The following is an 11,471-nucleotide window of genomic DNA, read 5'->3' on the forward strand; positions in this document are numbered from 1 at the left end:
CGTGTCAAAATTATCTCCACTTTCCGGCCGGTTTCCGAGAAAAGCGATGTCAGTCAGTCAGTGGGTGTGTAGCTTTATTTTATAGACAAATACCGGTTTTTATGTTGTTACCTATGTCTTTATAGTTAACGTTATTAATTGTTGCATGTAATTTGTGTATACCTAGTTGTTGAAAGTAGGTATATTTATATAAACATTCTTAAACATCATAATAATTGTTTCCTTGTTTGAACCCCTAATCTCAGGAACAACTCAACCGATTTCAAAGATTTTGTAACCGTTAGATATGTACATAAATCCTTAGTGCTCTAGGATATATAACAAATCTATCGTGGGTGAAACCGAGACGGACGTCTAGTCTTTTATTAAGTGTTTCTTCACTCAATAATCAAATTCATCATCAGATGTTTGTGCAGGTACGTGGGCATCCCATGGGGGTTCAGGCTAAAATCACCATGCTGGCCAAGAGCGGGTTGGCAGATGCCACATGTCGTCGAACTTTTGATTCTTCGATATGCCGGTTTCCCCACGATGTGTTTTTTCACCGTTACAGGTTGTAGTGATGCGAATAATATGCAGATATATATCGAAAAAACGAATTGTTTCTTGGATGCTATTCCTGTTTGGAAACCCCCACTTTTTCATTAAGTCCGAGGTTCCAACCTCTCAGCCACTACTGCTCTTTTTTCCCTACAAACTTTTATAAACAGCGGTTTTTAAAAATCTGGTTAAAACTAGGTAGGTTTTGTATTCACATTTATTTTTTTATCTACCCGCAGAGAATTCAGTAATTATGCTTTACAGGTTTTCAATTTAGTCACAAAGTATGTGACCAGTTACCCATGAAATCGGTCCCTTTGATCCGGGAAGATTATTTTTATAATAACACTGTGTTGATTTCACAAACATAACGTATTTTTATATGAAATCCCCAAAAGTGGAGATACTCAATTCATAACCTATTTTTCTCTTTTTTTGTATAGTAAATAAATTAGATTCTTGAATAATTCTATTTTCAAAAAATTTCTGCAATAAATGTAGGGTTTATTCTTTTTCTGACCTCGCAATGAGAATTAATTAATTAAAAGCAGCTAGTTTTACGTTAATCGTACGACTTTTGACATTTGTCATAGAATCCTACTCCTACTATACTATACTATACTATCCTATCCTACTAATATTATAAATACGAAAGTGTTTAAGCATGTGTGTGTTTCTTACTCTTTCACGCAAAATCTACCGAACCGATTGCAAAGAAATTTGGTTCGTAGAGAGCTGGACAACTGGAATAACATATAGGCAAGTTTAATTTTTAGTTTTATAGCATGGAAATGCTTTATATGAAATGCTTTCAAAATTTCTCATATAGACAACATTTTATCCCGATATAACTACGGGATACGGACTTACGCGGGTGAAACCGGGCGCAGTTAGTTAGGTTCCCTTTGCATAACTCTCATAGTCACATACAAGTCCCAAAGAACGGAAGATTCCAATATCATCCCCGGCTACATTATTACTCACACAATTATCATACTGAATTTATCGCTCATTAATCCTAGCTTTTAGCGATAAGGCCTCGTGCCATCTATCATTATTCTAATCAGGTTTTTGTGTAATTTTATTCAAACTCATACCAATGTTACTGCAGCTCGAAACAATAATAAAACCTCAACTAACATTTAGATAGAAACAGTCCACATGTATTGGAACGCTCACAGTTCAATGCAATTGTATTCCGACTAATCACAGCAGCGCAATTTGTACAGAAATCCCGCGTTGAATGTACATTTGTATAGAATACACATGTACTCACACACACACACACACACACACACACATACACACACATGCATACACATGACGTTTTCATTTACTCAAATATTTGGATACGATTTACGCATGGAAATATAGGTTATAGTCTATAGACCGGCCTCACACAGCTATTCTATCTCGCCTCTGAATATCAATATCAATTCAGACAGCACAGAAATATATATAATTTCACTGTTCAAAACACATTTTCTGATTTTATAATTGATTATTCATTCGATCTGACAATAATAGGAGACGTGCGTTCCGATTCCGAATCGATAAATTACGTATCAATGTATAACGAACACACACACCGGAATTAAAATTATGAATCGTCTCAGTTGTGGTGCAAATATGAAAGCGGGGATTCAGAATTTTCAGGTATGTGTGGAGTGGAGTTCCATGAATCAGATTATGAATTGAGAATCTGAATTCAAAACAGCAATCCAGATCTATGTACCTCCACGTGTATGTAACAACAAAATCGAAGTGAAATATTTCGTTCGGATAAAATTATTTAGAAGCGCTTTTAAATTGACACATGTCATAGCAATTGGGAACTACCGGTTCAAAAAGCAGAGGTTTGCTACGTGTCAAAATTCAACCGAAATTAATTACTGAGTCATTACAAAGGACGTACACACAACGGTTTTATTTTTAAATGCATGGTAAATTTAAATATTTTAACAAACGATCTTAAGAATATCTACAGCTGAAGAAACTCGTAATATCTCGTCTTTATAACATTTCAATCGCTCGAGCACACCTGGGACATCTTATGAATCGATTTTTTTTTCTATTCTTTAAAAATGTATAATATTATACAAATCATTTTAATGCCATATAAATAAAAAATTAAAATCATCTAAGGCCGCGTACGATCGATACAATATAATAATCATTGATGTCATGTTTCAAATTTGTCGAGATAGTGTAAAACAATACTAATCAAAAAATTTATTAGCAAAAGCAGGTAAATATTACATTGCCACCCTTGATCCCCACTCGCCTACCCGAGAGGCTAGGCGTTGCTACGGTTAGGCAACGCGGGTACGAATCCCGCCCCGTGATCGAATTTTTTCTATTCCTTCAAAAAATTTCTTATATATAAAGCATTTCAATGCTATAAAACTAAAAATTAAATATTACATTGTTTATTGTCTCAACAGATGGCGTGGGATGCCCCGCAGGCACTAACACCGAAAGGGCAGAAAATTTTCGATTGCTGAGGTGGGAACATCGGTGGATGAAAGGTAATGTTTGATCAAATATGTTCAAACAAAAATTATCTAAAATGGACAAGCACATAAATGATAATATACTGCATAAGAAGGTAAATATACGAGCCTTATATAGCCTCACACAAAGTTCCTTACAACAGAAATCCAATACTAAATTGTAGAAATCTCCCAACAACGATTTGCATTCTCTTTATTCGAAAATGCAATATACAAATTTCCTGTTTGCAATATCTATCTACACTATGAAGAAACTTTTCTCCTACATATTTGTACAAATCTATATCTTTAGACAAATTAGAGCAGAAAAACAAGAGATAACTCACAGATTATAGAGGTTTTCGTTTTTTCGTTAAAACGCAATTTAAAAAAATTACGGAAAACGCATTAAAACTAGAATTAATTAATTATCTGAGCTTTTATATTTATTTTTAGTGTCTGTTTCAGTGAGAGGCGCCCTAAAGTCAATTTTGGAACACGCCAGCCGCTGGCGCAGTACGCTCGCTTCGCTCGCTCGACGCATCCGGTGGTTCAGAGTCAATCAACGTGTTCTTTGCTTCGCTTCTCGCTAAGATATTTCTACGTAGAAAACTAAGTATATTCATTAGAACTATAGACGCAAATTAATATCGTTTGTTGTGATTAAAGCAAATCTAGTAAAATGAGAAATTATTTTACTTTTTAACGCGTTTTCCCTACAGATAGTACAAAAAGAGGTAAGCACCTTTCTTTAAAACGTCAAAACTAGTTTTAACCAGGGAAAATGTTTTCTTAAAAAAAGCGGGTGGTAACGATACTATAGGTATATATTGGACCACTAAGTTCTATACGCATACGAGAATCAGATCAATAAGTTTGAATCAAACAAATGCTTTATCTCAGGATATCAACATAATATCGATTGCCGTAACCACGCCGGAGTGCATTCCGCATTGGCCATTAGGCGATATTAAACGCTGCTTCTATTTATCTTTTGGAGGGAAACGTGGGTTCTAGTGCATGCATTAAGGATTTATCGAGAGCCATCGTTAAAATTGAGATACCAAGCGTTCAGAGCCAAATAAACGCAAAAATAAAACATCGATTTATACAGCGGTCTCTGTTAAAACTTCAAGTTAGTTTGACCTTCATTGATTTCGATTCTGCCTTTGAGGTATCGAACCATCAAGAAGTATTTGCTTTTCTGATTTCTCTGATAAGAATTGAGACGGTATGCAGTTTATTCGCAATACGTTTCAAGGTTTAGAACGTAATTTGTACTCAATAAATTTCGAAATGCATTAAACGTATGTCTTTTGACATGTTTATAGTATAGTCCACCCCTACCCCCTACCACCTAGTAGCCTATAGCACTCAGGGCCACGTACCTACCTACCTACATATCTAACATTGGAAGTAAACATTCATTTCAAACAAACAAACAAAATCTTCAGCTGTATATCATTACGTCATGATTATAAGTATAGATACACATATTTACGTTTTATCCATAAATGTTGAAGTACTTGCGAATCCTTTCTACTAATCCTACTATATCCTATCCTACTAATATTATAAATGCGAAAGTTTGTAAGGATGCTTGTGTGTTTGTTGCTCTTTCACGTAAAAACTGCTGAACCGATTGCAATGAAATTTGGTACGTAGATAGCTGGACAACTGGAATAACACATAGGCAACTCTTCTTCAGATATTCTTACGGGATACGGACTTACGCGGGTGAAACCGCGGGGCGCAGCTAAAAAAAACAGAAAACTGAGAACATTTATTCTTCTGCATAAAGATACTTGATGAAAACCCCTATTTCATCAAAACCCTATCAAAATACACAGGCTAGGTCTTACAAGAGCGCTACTAAGGATATTAAAACAATCAGTATTCCCATATTAACCCATAATCACCCGCCCACGTCCGCATTAATAGCAACTACCTACCGTACTCAGCTGTGCTGCTATTTCTAAACTCAGTCTTTTGTTTACCGAATGCCGATAAACGGAATCTTATGACGCTAAATGATCCTAATATTAAAGCAAATAATGTGTTTATTAACTGATGTTAATATTGCATTGTTGTGACGGTGTAGGCTATGTTTATTTGAATAATTGAGGTTTTAATGCGTAATTTGGACGCGATGAACTGTCGGGAAATTCATTTCACATTCTATTATCAACATCATAGAATGTGAAAGTTACTAAATGCATGGGCGGATTTTGTTTGCAATTATATTGATTGGTGTTTTTCATTTTGACCAGACTTAAAAAAGGAGGAGCTGAACAATTTGACTGTATTTATTTTAATTTTGTTTGTAATTTGGATTGACCACTTGCATAGTATAAAGTACATTCAAAATAATAATATACATATGTCTCGATGTATGGACGAATGAACCCTGTAACCTAGCACAGGGATCATTGCTTAAAAAAATAAGCTAAAAAACTTTAATATGCCTACATAATTCATGTAACTCAATGTCTGCAGTGTATTTCTTTTTGGTTCAAATAAACTTTATTTTATTATTATTGGAACCACACAGGTGCCGATTTTCAAACAAAAAAGTGTTATCAAAATCGGTGCAGCCAGTAAAAAATTATGACGAGAAAACATCCGAAAACAAATAAAAAGAGTATCCTTTTTTTAAATTGGCTAAAAATATAGTCGACTTGTCCTTTGCAACCCACCTTTTCTATAACTCCAAATGACACAAAAATATTCCATTCATTGATTGAAACGTGAACTGAACAAAAATCGTCTAACCCACATCAAAATATGTTTATTTAAGTAGGTTTAATATATTCACATCTGTTTACCAAACAATACCATATAAAGTTTTCCACTTTAATCAGCGAAGTTCTGAAGTAAACAGAAAATTTGATCAACAATAGTTCTCGTTATGAGTCAAATTATATCCCGCTGTGCGTCAATATCATAAACTAGCCACATAATACAATAAATTACATATAGTTCTAGTTCGCAATCAAATTGACGGTATTTCTTCATGAATAGAAAATGCTTTATAGGATTTGACTTGACTGTATATTGCCTTGGTTCAAATATGAGAAAGGTATTTTTCAATCGTCTTAATTATTTATTAACGTAGCAGTTTTCCATGTGATTTATCAATAAATAAGCGCAGTTTAAAGAAACTTTAAAACATATTTTAATAATATAATAACTTGGTTTTGTATAAAGTATATGTATGGAAATTATTTATTGATGGCAATTCTAATTAGTTTAACAATATAAACTCATAAAATTATTGTATGTCACCGATATAATAAGTGTTTGTTTGTAAAGTTTGAATTTGTGTTGAATGTAAAGTTTATATTAAATTTGTCTGTTTACAATGGATCAAAATCGAGTCCCAAGGAGTTGGTTGCATACAAACAAACAAGTGAAACTACTACGCGTACTAGCTGCGCCCCGCGGTTTCACCCGCGTTAGTCCTTATTAGGAATTATTATTAGGAATATCTGGATAAAAAGTTGCCTATATATTATTCCAGTTGTCTACGTATCAAATGTCATTGCAATTGGTTTAGTAGTTTTTGCGTGAAAGAGTAACAAACACACACCTATCCTTACAAACTTTCGAATTTATAGGATAAGTAGGATTACACAGACAATCAAAGATACTTTTTAAAATTGCATCTATGATTCAGGACATATACACTAATATCATAAAGAGGAAAATTTTGTATTTTTGTGTTTTTTTATATTTTTGTTATTGTAACGATTTCACGCAAAATCCGCTAAACCAATTTCAAAAATTCTTTCACCATTGGAAAGCTACAACTTCAATTTACAATTTTAAACAATTTATTTAAATTCAGCTTGGGTGTGTGGTTACATATACTTGGAACTCCCCTGATAAGTTTAAAAAAACCTGTAGGAGGAGAATTCTCTCTTCCTCAATTGAAAATTACATGTGCTGTTTTTTGTTTATATACCTTCGATTAATGACTGTGACAGTAACGTAGGCTACATATGTCTCACGGGCGAATCCGGGGCGAACAGCTAGTTTTATATAAACCCATATGGGTTGTGAATAAGTGATGACGGTATTCTTTGATCAAATTTAAGAGAGCATAACTATTTTCTGTCAACGAATGCGAGAAACGGAAATTGCGAGCTAGAAGGTACCTACTAGCATTTTGGTGTGTTGTGATGTATTGTGTTGACATAACATATACAAGACACAACTTAATAAATAGGCCTTAGAAAACAGCTATTTATATTTATGCTATTTATAGCTATAAGAAAGTATTGTATGGATTCTATAATATTACAATGCTCCAACGATCATGTCTATTTACTATACTAATAATCATGAAATAATTGTAAAGATCATATTGTCTACTCTGTAATCAGAAATAATATAAACGTACGTAGCATCTATTAAATCACAAGTTATTATACTTATCGAAATCCTGTTCTCCTACCTTGTTTTGTATCAATAGATTATCTATTTGCTGCATGACGCATGGGTGAATTAGCACAGTATAAACAGTACACAGTAGTACAACGCCTTTGATCTCGAAGTAAAAGCAAAAATGTCTAGACAATATGGCGGTTGCAAGTCAATAACATAGTAATTATGAAAACGCAGATACTTGTTAAGACGAGATGACGATATTCAGCCTCACAAAGCACAAGTATGCACCATTTCTACAACTTAATTACATATCACTTTTAATAACATATAATAATATAAGATACCAACAAACATTAGAACTGCTCGCGACAGTCCCTGGAGTCCCGAGCTGCTAACAACATTATACATGTAGCTCGGGCTCGCCCACCGCACGATTGACCTAAACGTCGTCATTGAACGACTGTATGAGTTTTTAGACTGGTATTATTAATATTTATCCTACTATCCTAATATTATAAATGCGACAGTCTGTAAGGATGTGTGTATGTTTGTTACTCTTTCACGCAAAAACTGCTAGACCGATTGTAATGAAATTTGGTACGTAGATAGCTGGACAGCTGGAATAATACATAGGTAACTTTTTATCCCGATATTCCTACGGGATACGGACTTACGCGGGTGAAAACGCGGGGCGCAGCTAGTACTTTATAATCTTATACAATATGCATAATAATCTATATAACTTGCAATACTGAAAATAAATACAACGTGTATTTCTTTTTAGTAGTTACTTTAGTAGTAATATTGTGCTAATAGTAACAATGTTCCTGTTTTTCTCTAAAATAATATCTCCATTATTCATGGTTTCCAAGATTTTAAAAAGTATGTCAATAATGGAAGCGAAGCAAACAAGAAAACAATAACCCATATAAATTTCGTTCAAAAATTTGAAGCGGAAATCTTAACAAGCGCATATAATAACAATTTGGATATTGGAAAGATTTTATAAGTTGAAACCAAAATTATTGAGGGCACTGTAAATTGTCTTAATACATATACTTAATCAAATATTAAACGTATTTAACAAAAAGCCTTGCAACCGGCATTAATCCTACAATCTATTCCCGACGATATAAAGTTTTAAAGAAACAAATAGCATTAAACAAAGCGATACGGTTTTATTATAGCTATTAACCAAACCACAAACTGGTAAATGACTAAATTGAAAATTATCCCACAATATGGTGCCAAGGTAAAAATCACGTTGTGGTATGATCGTGTGTAAGATAGTTAAATAGATATTTTAATTACTAGCTGTTGCCAGCAGCTTCCCCTGCGCGGCCTATAAATTTTCATGGTACAAACTTTCATGATTTCATATCCTATTTTATCCCCTTGGGGGCAAAATTTATCAAAATCCTTTTTAAGCGGTTGACTACGTCATTACAGGACGTATCCCAAATTTCAGCCCGATTGGTTTAGGCGGGTCGGGAGCTGGTCATTATTCGAGGAATACAAGAGGAGTGTCCTCTGAAACCAACTCTGTCTGTCTGAAACCAAAAGAATAGAAGAAATTGGAATTCTGAATCGAGATCAGAGATCTCCTAAACCTGAGAGATCCTGAACTCTCGGCCACCATAGCATGCGTATGATGTTCTAATCCCGGATCATGATCGATTTCTTTAATTCTTAATTTTTTTTTCTGTTTAACGGGTTTTTAAACGCAGTATATTCATTGCATTACCTATACCGACGTTTCGTACACAGCGTATGGTTACGGACTAACTCTTATATGTAGGTATTTAATCAAAATATACTTTGGAGAGCTGTCTAAAGAGTTTTTATTGCTTGGTAAAACTTTCGGCCGCTGGATCAACGCAGGCAACAGGTGTGAGTCTAGATAATGAAAGAATTTTAAACATTTAAGATAGTAATGTGCGTTGTTTAGATTCTTAAAAATAATGTTTTAGGTGTCAAAGGAAACATCTGTCTTATGTCGGTATCTTTCCTGTTAAATAGATTTATTAAAATTGGATTTGGATATGATGATGGAATATAAAAAAAAATTGTAATAAATGTTTGTATATAATGGAAAAAGTTTGTTTCAGGTAACAAATATAATAAATCACACTTTAATTGACTAAATACTATAACAATACTGTACTCTATATAGTAAAAAATGAGTTTAATCACTCACTAGTTACCGTAAAATATCTCGAAGATTAAGTCAAAAATCTCTATCTTTAACAAAATTAATATTTTTTTCCAAAAATCCCATAAAAGGTATCCTCATCAGGCATATGACGTAGGTGTCCGCTTTAATATCGAAAATCTCGATGTTACAATCTGATCCTGCACGATATGTGAGCTAGCAGCAACAGGTATCAAAATAATTACACCAAAACTTACCGTGAGATAATCCGATATACTGTCTTACTCACGTCACACGCTTTTTGTTAGATGGAACTGGAATTATCACTGAAAAAAGCTGTGTTTTCAATATTTACTGTGCGAGCGAAAACGCGTGTATCCCCAACGACGTTTAGGAAGCGACTGGGGAGCCAAGCTGTTTCGTGTTATTATTGAGATGTGGAAAACGTCCCTTTTCAGGCTAAAGCCTGTGGTATAATGGGTTGTTGACTTCGTTTCATGATTTGAATGTTGTTTTTATTTTTCTGTAATTAAGTTTAGTGATACATAACTTTCGAATGCTCATAGAATGTAGAATGAATATAATTTTGAAGTTTAGGACATGATTTTGTATTTTTATCCTGCATATAAAATATGTAAGATAAAAAATATCACAAAGAGTGTTTTTAAATATAATCCCTCAAAGCTAAATTTTCAAGAATTTTTTTTTAATAACTGAGAATTAACGAAAAAACAGTATTTACACTTTTTTCCATGGCATTTTACTCCACCTATGTTATATATCCTTATCCTTGACTGAAGCCACGGCAATCACGACGGAGAATTGCAAGACATACCAGGAGCACGATAACTTGAAAGTGATCCTTTTTACGCCTCACTTACTAAAAAAACATACATCATCAAGGTACAATATTATTGAATATAAAAACACACACACATGTGGGACATTCGACCTTTCAAATTGAGAAAAAAATACCATTGTACCATCATCTTTATCGGCCTACGATAACATTCAAATTCGTCCCTAAATCCAACGTCATAAAGTTGATTCCGATACTACAGTCAAATGGACAACATTAAAGCGCATGTACAAATGATAATCTATTGGTTTATGAGATCCTTATTTGGTTAATTAATTATTTCGTTAGCGCAATTGTTTGGTTTTGGGATAAACAATGATGATAAAACAGTTCGGATGATTGCAGTTCCACTGCTGCTTTTGTTTATTTTTATGTTATTGTTCACAAATATATTAATAAATTTGCTTACCAAAATTTATTGTTTTTACAATAAGCATCAATGATTCCAGCCTTCATTGTATATAGATACTGCATACATATTAATATGATATGGGGTTATACGGCTGTCGCTACTGAAACATGGACGCGCGAAGTCACGAATGGATTAATAATGAAGCGTTAGTACAATATAAAACAAATTTTATTCATTGTTATACTAAGATCCTTCGCAACCGAGGGAATTTTTCTCGTAGGACTGGAACCATTCCTCAGATTAACCGTTACAAAGAGACAAATAAACAAAAATTCTAAAAATGTCATTTCGATACCTAACGTACCTAACGCATATACATCCATACGTATTAAATGGTTATTTAAACGCTATAGACAATTACAAAAGGACTTTATATTCTTTAGAAAATTAATAAAAAAATCCATATTATATTATACCTATACTAGTAACGATACTGCCCTACAAAGAATATAGGTATAAGATTCTTACACTTTCCTCGCTATTCCATTTTGCTTTTCCTAAAAGAAAATTCCATTATGTCTATTCCCGTTAAAGTCCATCATGAGACACGTGTGCCCTCAATTAATATTATAACATTATTGGCTTACAAGAGCGTTCGCTGAAATATTTTATTACCATAATTGTATG

At 33.6% G+C, this 11,471-nt stretch overlaps 1 protein-coding gene across 2 annotated transcripts in view; it reads right to left on the reverse strand.

Moving 5' to 3' along the window:
• LOC119837003 overlaps positions 1-9,950 on the reverse strand; it is a 70,577-nt gene extending 60,627 nt beyond the window's left edge. For both annotated transcript variants that reach the window (XM_038362482.1, XM_038362481.1), the window contains exon 1: positions 9,831-9,950. The gene's annotated coding sequence lies outside the window, so the exon portion shown is untranslated. The remainder of the gene's footprint in view (positions 1-9,830) is intronic.
• Between the last annotated feature and the right edge of the window lie 1,521 nt (positions 9,951-11,471).

The sequence above is a fragment of the Zerene cesonia genome, chromosome 26 (genome assembly GCF_012273895.1).
Source record: "Zerene cesonia ecotype Mississippi chromosome 26, Zerene_cesonia_1.1, whole genome shotgun sequence".
Classification (NCBI taxonomy): Eukaryota; Metazoa; Arthropoda; class Insecta; order Lepidoptera; family Pieridae; genus Zerene; species Zerene cesonia.